Source organism: Erinaceus europaeus, chromosome 19, assembly GCF_950295315.1.
Source record: "Erinaceus europaeus chromosome 19, mEriEur2.1, whole genome shotgun sequence".
Lineage (NCBI taxonomy): Eukaryota > Metazoa > Chordata > Mammalia > Eulipotyphla > Erinaceidae > Erinaceus > Erinaceus europaeus.
Genome location: NC_080180.1, coordinates 56,802,601 through 56,815,715, shown reverse-complemented (window position 1 = coordinate 56,815,715; position 13,115 = coordinate 56,802,601). Strand labels below are relative to the sequence as shown.

The window sequence follows — 13,115 nt, the reverse complement described above, 5'->3', positions numbered from 1 at the left end:
TATATTTACTGGATTGTCCTCTTCTGTTTAGATCCCATTTCCACCGTGCGTTCACATTAAACTGCCACTAGGCAGTTGATTTGTTTCTGGGACTTGCCTATCAGAACACACAATAAAAAATGTAAAATGAACCGCTGTGAACAGCACTTATGTATATAAACTTCATAGACAAAGGGCACCACTAACTGAAAGATCTCTGAGATGAAAAAAAAAATCTAGGAACATGGCAATCGCTAAGTGTGTGACTAGAGTTCTAGGAAATGCAATAAGTTAATCTTAACTTTCAAACTTATAAAATGAGCTTCAGTGACATTACTTCCCTGTTCTCTCCTTTAAAACAAAGATGTGTTTGGGAGTCGGGCGGTAGCGCAGCGGGTTAAGTGCAGGTGGCGCAAAGCACAAGGACCGGCATAAGGATCCCGGTTTGAACCCGGCTCCCCACCTGCAGGGGAGTCGCTTCACAGGCGGTGAAGCGGGTCTGCAGGTGTCTATCTTTCTCTCCCCCTCTCTGTCTTCAACAGACATTTCTTGTTTATTCTAACAAGCTGGAACAGCACACGAAGTCAAATCAGAAACACTCAGTTGTTCAGTCCTGTCTCTCTAGTGAGATGGCAAAGAAACAGAACCAACATATTTAAGTTTGGACTCAAGTGGGCCGAGATGCATCGCAGAGAGTGGAGATGTTGTCAACTGAGGCCAAAGCCTTGTCATTCTCCCCAAGTTCAGCAGAAAGACACCAAGAATCTGATTGAACCCGAGTCATGCCTCAAGGCCACTGCTCACACTTTTCAATGTGCTGCGTTCTCTTGACTTTTCTCTCCTGCTTTGAAATAAAAATCCCATTGACAAATACAGTTTAAAAAATATATCAGATGGTTTTTCATTTTGCCTTGGAAAAGAGCTGTTGCTTTTATTTTTATGCCTTGTCTTATTTGACAGAATAAAGAGAAATTGAAAGGGGGAGGGGAGAGAGAGAGAGGAAGAGAGAAAGATAGATACCTGCAGACCTGCTTCACCAGTCATGAAGCACCCCCCTGCAGGTGGGGAGTGGGGTTTGAACTGCATGACAGTATGTGCACTTAACCAGGTGCACCACTGCCCGGGCCCTGAACTTGTGCTTTTAAAATTATTTTTATTTATAAAAAGGAAACACTGACAAAACCATTGGATAAGAGGGGTACAACTCCACACAATTCCCACCACCAGAACTCTGTATCCCATCCCCTCCCCTGATAGCTTTCCTATTCTTTAACCCTCTGGGAGTATGGACCCAAGGTCATTGTGGGATGCAGAAGGTAGAAGGTCTGGCTTCTGTAATTGCTTCCCTGCTGAACATGGGCGTTGACAGGTCGATCCATATTCCCAGCCTGCCTCTCTCTTTCCTCAGTGGGGCAGGGGTGGGGGGGAGGTGGGGCTCTGGGGGGTGGCGGGGCACATTGGTGGGGTCATCTGCCCAGGGAGGTCTGGTTGGCATCATGCTAGCATCTGAAACCTGGTGGCTGAAGAAAGAGCTTGTGCTTTTATACCATTGCTTTTAGCTTTCTCATGAATTAGAGACAAGAAAGCCTGGATGTTTCTGGGGAAGTGTAGTCAAAACAATAAAATGACTGTATAAAGTGACTGAGCAGGTGTGGAGCACATTGCTGCTGAGTCAAGGCAGCACAGTTTGCCGATATATTAAGTGATGACAGTCCTGCAGAAAACGGAGTTTTCATCTTTGTGGGACCTTGTGTGAACAGGAGACGGTTTACCTGCCAAAGAACAATGGTCAGTTGTTTGTGACCCTAAGGAGAGGATGGAAGGGGAAGAGGATGGAGAAGGACTGATTTCATAAACACCAACGCTTCCTCCCTGCAGCCTCCAGTGCCGAATTCGGGAGTCGACTCTAATCCACCATCGCTTCAGAATCACCGTCCCAAAGCAACGACTGGCCCAAATGACTCTGGAAACTCAGAGAGCAATTCGGGTCTCACTTAGGTTGCCAGACAGGACAGAGGGTGCCCAGTGCGACTTGATTTTTTTTAAACAATGTGGTTTATGTACTATTAGAGGTGCTTAGATACAGACTTCAATTAGAACAAATGATGGGGTTTACAGTTAATGGTATTTATGTACTTCTCCCATATTTGGGAGCTACTCTCTGCCCTGATCCAGCTCTCTAGTCCTCTTCCCAACTCTGACACCATCTCTGCAGACAATACTTTCAGCCCATCTGCATGGTAGCTGTCGGGCTCAGGCAAAAATTAGTAAAGTCATGGACCCCTTGGAATATATCTAAAATAGACTTCTAACATGAAGACTCCAAATTTCATCTGCTATATTCTTTTTTATTTATTTATTTTTATATTACAGAATTATATGTCAACATGGGTTTGCATCCATGCCATTCCCACCACCAGAGTTCTGAATCTTCACTCTCCCCACTGCAATCCACCACAGTTCCCCTAAAATTGTAGGCATGGGCCAACCATCTTCTCTACAACTACCTGTCCACATTTATACATAGTTGCTCCCCCTTTTTTTTTTTTTCCTGATTCAATCCTCTCTTCCCCTCCAAGCCACTCGTGACCTCATAACTACCTCCATATGTCCCTCTCCTTTACCTTCTCTCTCTCCGGGTGCTGATGGAGCTGGAGTGCAGAGTCCTCTTATCTTCATCCTGTCACTTCTTCCCCACTGGGAGTCTGGATCAAGGTTTTTTATGGGGAGCAGAAGGTAGGAGGTCTGGCTTCTGTAATTGCTTCTCTGCTGAGCACGGATATTGACAGGTCGATCCATACCCCCAGCCTGTTTCTATCTTTCCCTAGTGGACCCGAGCTCTGGAGATGCGAGGGTTCAGGACACATTGGTGAGGTCATCTGCCCAGAGAAGTCGGGGTGAAGTCATGGTATCATCTGTAACTTGGTATCTGGAAGGTGGCATGACCTAAATTAACTTAAAATGGTTAATGAACAGGAACCAAAAAGTAGGATTAAAGCAGATGAGATTAGGGACTTTAAGGTAGGAACAAGTTAGGAAATGCATTTTAGGCATGTTCGTGGGGGTAAATACTAAAACAACTAGGCTAGTTTTGCTCGAGTTTGGTAGCTAGCCTGAGGCTGGATGAGAATATTGTCTGAATGTTGTCAGAGCACAGAAAAAGGGTTAGAAAGTTGGATTAGGGCGGAGAGTAGCTGCCGTTCTTGAAAAAAAAATTCTGTGGCTAAAATTAACTATTTACCTCTGTCCACCTGCTCTGGGGCATATATATATATATATATATATATATATATATATATATATATATATATATATATCCAGAGGCTGTGCAACTTCTAGTAAGAGAGGATAAATATTATATTTTCTCTCAGTTGTTTAGGCATTGAGTATCATTTGCTATGCCCAGCCAGAGTTTAATCTGCTATATTCTTTTCTTTTTTAAATGAGATGGTTTTTTAAATTTGTTATTGGATAGAGAAAGAGAGAAATTGAGAGAGAAGGGGGAGATAGAGAGGAAGAGAGACAGAGAGACACTTGCAGACCTGCTTCACTGCCTGTGAAGCGACTACCCTGCAGGTGGGGAGCCCAGGCTTGAACCGGGATACTAACTGGTACTTGTGCTTTGCGCCATGGGCGCTTAACCCACTGTGCTACCGCCCAACTCCCCTTCTACTATATTCTTACCTTTTGGTCCCTGATTATTAAACAATTTATTCTGCTTTATATCTTTTTTAATATCTTTTTATATCTTATATTTTTATACTTTATATCTTTTTATTTTCCCTTTTGTTGCCCTTGTTTTTTTATTGTTGTAATTATTGTTGTTGTTATTGATGTCATTGTTGTTAGATAGGACAGAGAGAAATGGAGAGAGGAGGGGAAGACAGAGACGGGGAGAGAAAGATAGACACCTGCAGACCTGCTTCACCGTCTGTGAAGTGACCCCCATGCAAGTGGGAAGCTGGGGGCTTGAATTGGGATCCTTACGCCGGTCCTTGCACTTTGCGCCATGTGTGTTTAACCCACTGTGCTACCGCCCGACTCCCTCTGCTTTATATCTTAATGCTTTTCAGCCACCAAGTTGCAGATGCTACGATGATGCCAACCTGACCTCCCGGGGCAGATGACCGCATCAATGTGTCCTGAAGCCCACCTCCCCAGAGCCCTGCGCTACTAGGGAAAGAGAGAACAGGCTGGGGGTAGGGATTGACCTGTCAATGCCCATGTCCAGTGCAGAAGCAATTACACAGAAGCCAGACCTCCCATATTCTGCACCCCATAAAGATCTTTTGTCTATACTCCCAGACGGAAAAAAAAAAAAAAAAAAAAACAGGGAACCTTCCAATAGAGGGAATGGGATTTGGAACTCTGGTGGTGGGAATTGTGTGGAATATGTACCCCCATTATCCCACAATTTTGTTGATCATTATTAAATCACTAATTTAAAAAAAGCAAAAAAAAAAAAAACCCAGATAAATATTGACAACATCCTTTATTTTGGGTGGGTGGATTGGGACTCTAAGAGGACAATCTCTACCTCGATTGGCATGAGCCATCAGGGTCATAATGAAATGACATCCTGGGGCTGGACAGTGGCTCATCATGTGCAAGAACCTGGGTTCAAGCCCCCGGGTCCCACCTTCAGGGAGATAGCTTCATGAGCAAGAGAACAATAGTATAGCAATGTGTCTCTCTCTCTCTCCCTCTGTGCCCTTGCTCCCTTTCAATTTCTCTTTATCACTCCCTCTCTAAAAAAAAAAAAATTAGAAAAAAAGAAAATACAAAATGACATTCCTATACTTGTCTTCACAAAAGACAATACTCTCGATCCACTCCAGTAGTTTTTATTTCACAATTATTTTAATGTCTGTCTTTATCTCTATTTGCTTTCTCATGATTAAACTTTTTTCCTAACTTAGTGTACTGATTTTTCTAACTCAGTTTATTTACATTTAGGTGTTCTTTTTTTAATGAATAAGATATTCAGATAAGAAATCTGTTTGGGGGCCAGGTGGTGGTACACCTGGTTGAGTGCACATGTTACAATAGACAAGGGCCTGAGTTCGAGCCTCCTGGTTCCCATCTGTAGGAGGAAAGCTTTGTGGGTGGTGAAACACTGCTGTTACAGGTGTCTCTCTGTCTCCCTCTCTATATTTCTGGCTGTCTCTACCCAATAAATAAAGATAATTAAATTTTTTAAAAAGGAATCTCTTATCAACTGGCTTTTGCTAACCCGTTTGCACTCTGGAATCTAACTGGACCATTTATCCATTTGACCCTGGAGTTACATCACACCACAGCTGGTCTCTTTCTTTTTCTTTGTCTCTTGCTCTTTTGTAAGTCACCTGCTCTCATTTAATTCGTTTCCTTTGCTGCTTCCCTTCCTGTGGGAAGTCTCTGACATCTGTCCCACATACCACTTCTTCAGAACAAAGGCTCATCTTTTCTAATTTTTAGCTTTTATGAGGCAGTTACTCTCTTTATATAGCTGTGATCTTTTCATTCCCTATGTTTTAAAAGACACTCTAGACTGTAATTCTTTAGCGCGGTTCTTTTTTTTTTTTTTTTTTCCCTAATCTTACTTTTTTAGCACCTTTAATTGCATTCTGTTGACGTTTATATTTAGGTCTGGGTCTTGCAGACCTGGTTTCTCGCTTCACTTGCGACATCTAGTGGTCGAATTGTGTATCGCAGAGGCTACTTACAGTTGAGACATTTTTTATCTGCGGTCTCATTCGAGAGTTCATACAAAGTTGGGGTCCCGAAATAATCCTGTTACTTTAACAAATGCGCAACAAAATGGGAGCTAGTTCATACTGATGATTAAGTATGCAGACACTGGAGACACAGGTTCATCTTCTTAAACCTCAGTTTTCACAGAAATATGGGACTACCTGTAACATCTACTCACAAGGATATTGAGAACGATTAATAGTATAATAATAGGTGGTGTGATGACCGCCAAAGAGTTTAATGGTGCTATCTGTGACATCACCGACAACGGACAAACCATCACATTTGGTTTTACCTTTGTACTCAAGCCCTGAATGGGAACAAAAAACGTGTCAGAAAGTAAGACTTTAGAAAATTATACCAAAGTGATATTACTATTTTCAGGGTGATCAAAGGCTGCACGGAACTAAAAGTGGCAAAAGCAGATGTTGGAAAGACCTTTAAAAGGGAATATAGTCCTAGATAAAAGAAAGGAAACTTGTGAAACTTGTGGAAAGAAAGCTCTTTTAAACTTACAAAGTGAAACTGGAAAAGCACCTGGTTAAGGATGCCGTAACTGACAGAGAGCTCTGAGGTGAAGAATTACGAGGGGGAGTAATTTAAAACGCTGTCCGAAGGTCAAAAAATACCTTGATATTCACAGTGCTTTCTGGGGCCAGGAGGTGGCGCACCAGGTTAAGCACACATACTACAGTGCCCAAGGGCCAGAGTTCAAGCCCCCGGTCCCCACCTGCAGGGGGGGAAGGCTTCATGAGTGGTGAAGCAGAACTGCATGTGACTGTCTCTCTCCCCCTCTATCTGCCCCTTCCCTCTCAACTTCTTTCTTTCTTTCTTTCTTTCTTTGTCTTCCTTTTTTTTTTTTTTTTGTTTTCATTGTCTTTGAGGGAAGATTTTATTGTAATCCAGTTAAAGTAGCAAGAGGAAGTTGATACCAGACCAAACTGGCAGGACAAATGGAAACACACAGGGAAAGATGTCCTCACACAAGGATCCCTGGGTACTTCTCAAATACAAGTACATCCCATTCTCTGACATCAACACAATTTTTGAGCTGCCAGTGGGGACCCTGGAGGGATCCGGCATCAGCTCAAAGCAGAGCAGAGTCAGGGCCATAGTCACCTTCATCTTGTTCACGGCAAACTGTTTTCTGACGCAGTTCTTTGACCCTGCTGAGAAGGGCAGGAAAGCATGACTTTGCCGATCAGAACCAGGTGCAAAACGAAAAGGATCAAACACCTTTGGGTTTGGCCACACCTTTAGGTTGCGGTGCAAAGCATAAATGAAGAGAGACGATATGACTTTTTCGGGGAAGGAATGTCCACCAGAGAAGGTGATTGGCTTGCTGAGTTCCCTGTTGCTGCGTGGTACTGGAGGGTAGCGAGCGTCTCAGTGCCTCCTTGATGCACATGGTGGTGTAGGGCATCTGGTCCAGGTGGTCCCGGGTAAGGGAGGCACCAGCCCCCTGGAGGCTCTGGATCTCATCCCGGCACCTCTGCTGATGCTCCTGACAGGAAGCCAGAACATACAGGATCCGGGAGATGCCACTGGCTGTGGTTTCCCTCTCGATTTCTCTCTGTCTCTATTCAATTAAAAAAAAAAAAAGCTTTCCACGCCAAGTCCTTTTCTATTAAAGAGAAGTATATACATTATTGTAAATCTTGACAGAGTACATCACCCTTAAAACTGCATCAGCATGAACTAGAATGGGTGCTTTCACCCGAACCAGAACCCTATTGAATATATTTGGCTTCTAAACTGTAGCTTCTGTAGACGGTCCACTCCATGCAATGAAGTCTTCTTACACTATTATGCAAATGTTGTCTGTGTCCGTTATCTTTCCACTTATTCAATTCATCAAAAGCTGTCCAGGAACAGATTTTTTTCAACTACACCCACACTCTTGTTCCCAGATTTTTTTTCCTCATCCATATTTTCGGATTGAAGGAAAGAAAGCAAAGCACGAGAAAGATTTCATGGATTTTAAATTTGCTGTAACTCAGTTTCAGTGCAGCCTCAAACAATAACTGCTCCCAGCACTCCATGGTTGCGGGGTATGCCAGGTGAACGCAGGTGTGACAGGGATGTGCTCACAATCTAACCAACCATATGGGGATTATCTGGTTGTGCAGAGAAAAAAAAATGGCTTCTGAGTCAACCTTAACTTCTGAGGTCAGAAGTTAAGAAAAATCTATGCTCACAGGTGCCACAAAAAGTCACTCTTGAGGGAAAATGAAGATGCCTCACTTCTGGGCTTCAGTTTAGACCACAAAGCAACAGTAATTTAAAAAGTGTGGTACTGGAACAAGCATGGATACTCACACTAGTGGATCAGAACAGATACTCCAGAAATAAACCCACATGTTAGTGGACACCAAATATATGACAAAAGAACTAAAACCACTTGGGGGGGGGGGGAAGAAGACTCTTCCATAAATGGTGCTATTCAAACTGGATAGTCACACCTTGGAAAGTAAAACTAGGTTGCCACTTTACACCATGCACCAAATTAAGTCTAACTGGATCACAGTCCTGGATATTAGATCCCACACTATAAAATCCATAGAGAAAAAACATTGGTGAAACACTTTGGGATCTGAACATCAAAGATGTACTTCGAAATTCATCCCTATGGGCATGTGAAACTGAAACAAAGTGTAACAAATGGGCTTACAGCAAACTGAAAAACTTATACTTACTGAAAGGCAACCCCACAAAGGTACACAGGTGGTCTGCAACTGGGGGAAGATATCTGCACACCACACATTTGGCAAGCGGTTGAGATTAAATATCTGTAAAGGACTCATACAGCTTAACAACAAGAAGCCAGATAACCCAATAAGGAGATGGGTAGAAAATCTGAATAGGTCATTTTCCTAAAGCAGAGAAACATGGCCCAAAGACATAAGAAGAAATGCTCCACTTCATTTATCATTGGAGAAATACAAATTAAAACCATAACAAGATATCACCTCACATCAGTGAGGATCACTTAGATCTACAAAACAGGAAACGGCAAATGCTGTTGAGGATGGGGAGAGAAAGGGGCTCTGTTGCCCTGTTGGTGGGAATGCAAACTGAAGCAGCCCCTATGGGAAACAGTATGGAGAGCCCTCAAGCAATATAACGTAAACAGCTAGTGATTCAGCAGTACCACTCCTGGGTGTAACTAAAGAGCACAGAAACACTAACTCAAGGGATATATGCATGCCTATGTGTCCAGCTGCTTTATTCACAATAGCTAAAGTCTGGGAGCAGCCTAAATGCCTGTGACAGATGACTGGGATAAAGAAGTTATGGGGTAGGCACTCCAGGGAATACTACTCTGCAATTTGAAAAGATGATATTGTGTCTTTCAGGACAAAACTGGAACTGGAAGTGATTGTGCTTAGTGAAGGAACCTTACAAGGAGGTGAAATTTCGACGCCTACTGGGCGGTTTCGAGCATGTGTGGAATATAGAGAATTAAAAGATGTGAATTTGAAAAAAAAAAAGTCAAGCCATTTCTAAGACTTTCTAAGAATTTTGGTTGTGGGTAGAGGTAGATGGCATAATGATTTGGCAAACTGACTCTTATGCCTGAGGCTCCAAAGTCCCAGGTTCAATCCCCTGCACCACCATAAGCCTGAGCAGGGGGTTGGGGTGGGTGCATGCAATATGGAACTACACCCTGGGATCCTATAAATCATTATTAAATCTCTAATAAAAATGCTGTAGTATAAACAAAAATAAATGTTGAGATTTGGGGATTTGCCAGCAATCTATCACTGACTTATATTTAAATCTCACTGTGTCCACAGAACTCATTTTTTATTATTTTAATCCTTATCCATTGAGTCTTGCTTTGTCATAGCTCAGAACATGGTCTTTCTTGGTACAAGATTCTCTGTGCACAAAATGGCCTCTTATCTAGATCGTTCATTTCAGTACTGCCACATAATTCCAAAGTACTGCATAATTCCCAGGTATTTGTAATATTCTCATAAATGGCATATCTAAAACATTCATTTCATTTCTTTTCTTTTTTTTTGCCTCCAGGGTTACCACTGGGGCTCAGTGTCAGCACTACGAATCCACTGCTCCTGGCAGCCATTTTTTTTTTTATTGGATAGTGCCGGGTTAGCGTGGGGGTGCCTCTTCCCAGGCGCATGTTCTCTGGGTTGGAGAGAACTCGACCAGAGCCAGCCTGGGCTGCTACTCACTCAGCGACGTGAGGGAGATGACTCAGGAACCAAACACGTGGTGCAAGGCAATACAATTTCTTTATTGATCAGAGAGCCCAGACTTTTAAAGGGCAGACCTGGAAGTGGCAAGTCGGAAATGGAAATGGCTAGGAAAGGGGTGGAGAAAGGCAAAAGGGAATGGGAAAGTAGAAATTTCCTTAGCAACTGTTTCGAGGGTTTTAACTGGTAGGATTAATATTACCCTGAAGGCAGGGAGGGTCTTGAGGGTAGAAAGAAGATAGATCAAAGGAATGGAATGGTTGGGGATCTTTCAGACGAAACAATGATTATGTAGATAGGCCATAGTATCAGGAATGCAGGGTTCTTTGTGAGGCTCTTCACAATTTCCTGACATCTCCCCCTTTGTTTTTATCTAATGGCCATAATATCAGGAATGTGGTGTGCTTTGGGAGGCAGGGAGTCTGATAAGACGAGGCACACCTTTGGGGTTACTCCTGTCCCTCCTTTCTCAACCTCTCAGTAGAGAGAGAGACTGACAGGATAGACGCACTCCTCAGGTCAAGCCCTGCCAAGCTCACCCACATCCTCACAATTTCCCGACAGGATAGGACAGAGAGAAATTGAGAGGGGAGCAGAACAGGGGAACATAGAAGGTGAGAGAGAAAGATGGACACCTGCAGACCTGCTTCACTGCTTGTGAAGCAACCCTCCTGCAGGTGGGGAGCTGAGAGCTTGAACTGGGATCCTTGTGTGGGTTCTTGAGCTTCCTACTATGTGCACTTAACCCAGTGTGCCACTGCCTGGCCCCATAACTTTGATTTTCTAAATGCCGTTGTTAACACAGAGGACAGGGGTTTTTATAAACTCTTCTTTCATCTTATGAGCTCATTCATTTCAGTGGTTAATCTAGTAGATATCAAAAATTTTCTATATGAATAATCTCTTGATCTAAAGGCAATTCACTTAATTTAGTCATCTAAATTAATTAATTGGAGTTTTTTTAAGAAAAAAACTTTTCATATAAACTACTTTGGGTAAACAGTTGTGTTCTCCCTTTCTAATCTTCATACCTTTTTACTACTCTACCTTGGCCCATTCCAGTATTTCCTGCTATGATGGTTAACAACTGGTTTTTCACAGATGTCCTTTATAAAGTGAAGGAAACTCTCTTTTCAGTGCAGTGCTTTCATCATGACCTGGTAATAAATTGTTCCAAATGCTTTCTCCCCCCCCTGAATTTATTAAGGTCACCATGAATTTTAGAGCATTTAATTAATGTGATCAATTATATTGTTTGATTTATTAAGTGTTGGCAAATTTTGTATTCTGGGATGGGGAGGGAAGTTCAATTAATCATTATACTTCATCCTTTTCCTATTTTGTTGTGCTCAAAGTTGCCAGTTTTTTTAGTATATGTGCTGCCAAAGCAAGTACAATTGTCAGTATTTTTAAATTTTTGTTTATTTATTTATTTTTTTTTTACAATTGTCAGTATTTTATGAGAGATTTTTGCATCTATATTCTCGAGTGATACTGGCCTGACCTTTTTTTCTTTTGCTATCATTGCTCACAATTTCTATCAAGGTTATGATACCATTATAAAATTAATTAGAATAGGCTAGGGTGACAGTATAATAGTTCTGCAAAAGTCTTTATTAATTTTTATTTGCTATGAATGTTACCAGATTATAAGATTCCACACTACACTTACCTTCAAAATTCTGTATCCCCCCTCCCACCTCCCAAAGATAACCACCATAGTCTTGCAAGTCTTAAAAACAGTTTGCTTGCTTCTGTTTTGTTTGAATTTTTTTTTGGCAAGTTTATGTAAATCAGATCTCTAGATTCCACATATGAAACCATCTGGTAGTTGTCTTTCATCTTTTTATTTATTTCACTGAGCATAATCACCTCCAAAACGTCTGCCTGCCTTCCATTTTTTCTTTCTATGTTTATTTATTTACTTATTTTTTATTGCCACGAGGGTTATAATTGCTGGAGCTCTGAATCTACTGTTCTTGATGACCATGGCCACATTTCCTTTATTTAGTTATTTATTTTTTATTTGATAGGAAAGAGAGATATTGTGAGGGAAGAGGGAGACAGAAAGGGAGAAAGAAACTGAGACACCTGCAGCCCTGCTTCACCACAAGGGATTGGAAATTTGAATAAATTTTCCTCTGAGAATATATTCACCCTGTAATTGGTCAAAAACGGGGTCATGTTGATGGCTGAGAGTCAGCTCATGACTACCGACAGTGTCACTATCTATACCCAGCAGGATTGTGAATTAGCCCAAGAACACTGCTCACATGTGGCCTCTGGGTTCTGTGAGATGCCAGGCGATGGACAACCAACGTAGCAAAACTTAGCTGCGTAAGTGGAATCCATTCTTGGACTAGCTGGCAAATGAATCTGAAGATTCACAGTCCAACAGCAGTTCTGTTTTGGGTTCCACTAACTCAGAAGAGCTTCAAGTGTACCACACAGAGAGCGAGAGAGGTCACAGGACCAGGACTTCTCAGTCCACCCCCTCCTGCTGTAGCCAGTGTGACTTGCTGCCACCTGCTGGGAGGCAGCCATGGGTGCCCAGTGTCCATCCAGGGTGAGCTGATGACCTGAGAAGTTGTCCAACTTTGCCCTTCCCACCAAATGAAGCGCAATCCAGTCAGAACCCAGGACGTGGCCCCTCGCTTTCCTTAGCTCACCACTCCCTTTCTTCACGCTCAGCTCCAATGGCACCAAATGTCAGCAAGCATTTCTTTGCTCCCGCTGTGTAGAAATGGAAGCCCTCAAGCCCTTGCCGGAACTTCACGGCCCCTCAGCCCTGGTTTCATTGCACTCCATCCCGGCTGACAGGCCTTTGCTGTTTGCTGCGCCCTCTCTGCTTTCCCAAGTACAGGAAGTGTGTGTGCTGGGACTAAGGGCCGTTCCTACACTGCTTCCACCTGGCTTGGGCTTTTTGATTCTATTCTTTTTTTTTTTTTTTCCAGTTGTAGCAATGTGGGTTTGCAGTGTGGGTTTCAGGTGTACAGTTCCCGCCCTGCCGTCTGTGTATGTCGAATGATGGCTGTCACAACGGGTCTTCCCACCGACCACTGTCCAATCTGCCCTCTCCTCTCCCTGGGCCCACCCCTCCCCTTCTCCTCTGCAAGCCAGCACTGTGTTGTCAGAATCCATGGATTTGCATTTGCCTTTGATTGTTTGTGTTCTCACATCATC

At 42.8% G+C, this 13,115-nt stretch overlaps 1 protein-coding gene and 1 pseudogene across 1 annotated transcript in view; one reads left to right on the top strand and one right to left on the bottom strand.

Moving 5' to 3' along the window:
* SMAD1 (SMAD family member 1) overlaps window positions 1-13,115 on the top strand; it is a 118,243-nt gene that overhangs the window by 99,076 nt on the left and 6,052 nt on the right. The window lies entirely within an intron of this gene.
* LOC103118265 (cytochrome P450 4A25-like) lies at window positions 3,427-7,641 on the bottom strand (annotated as a pseudogene).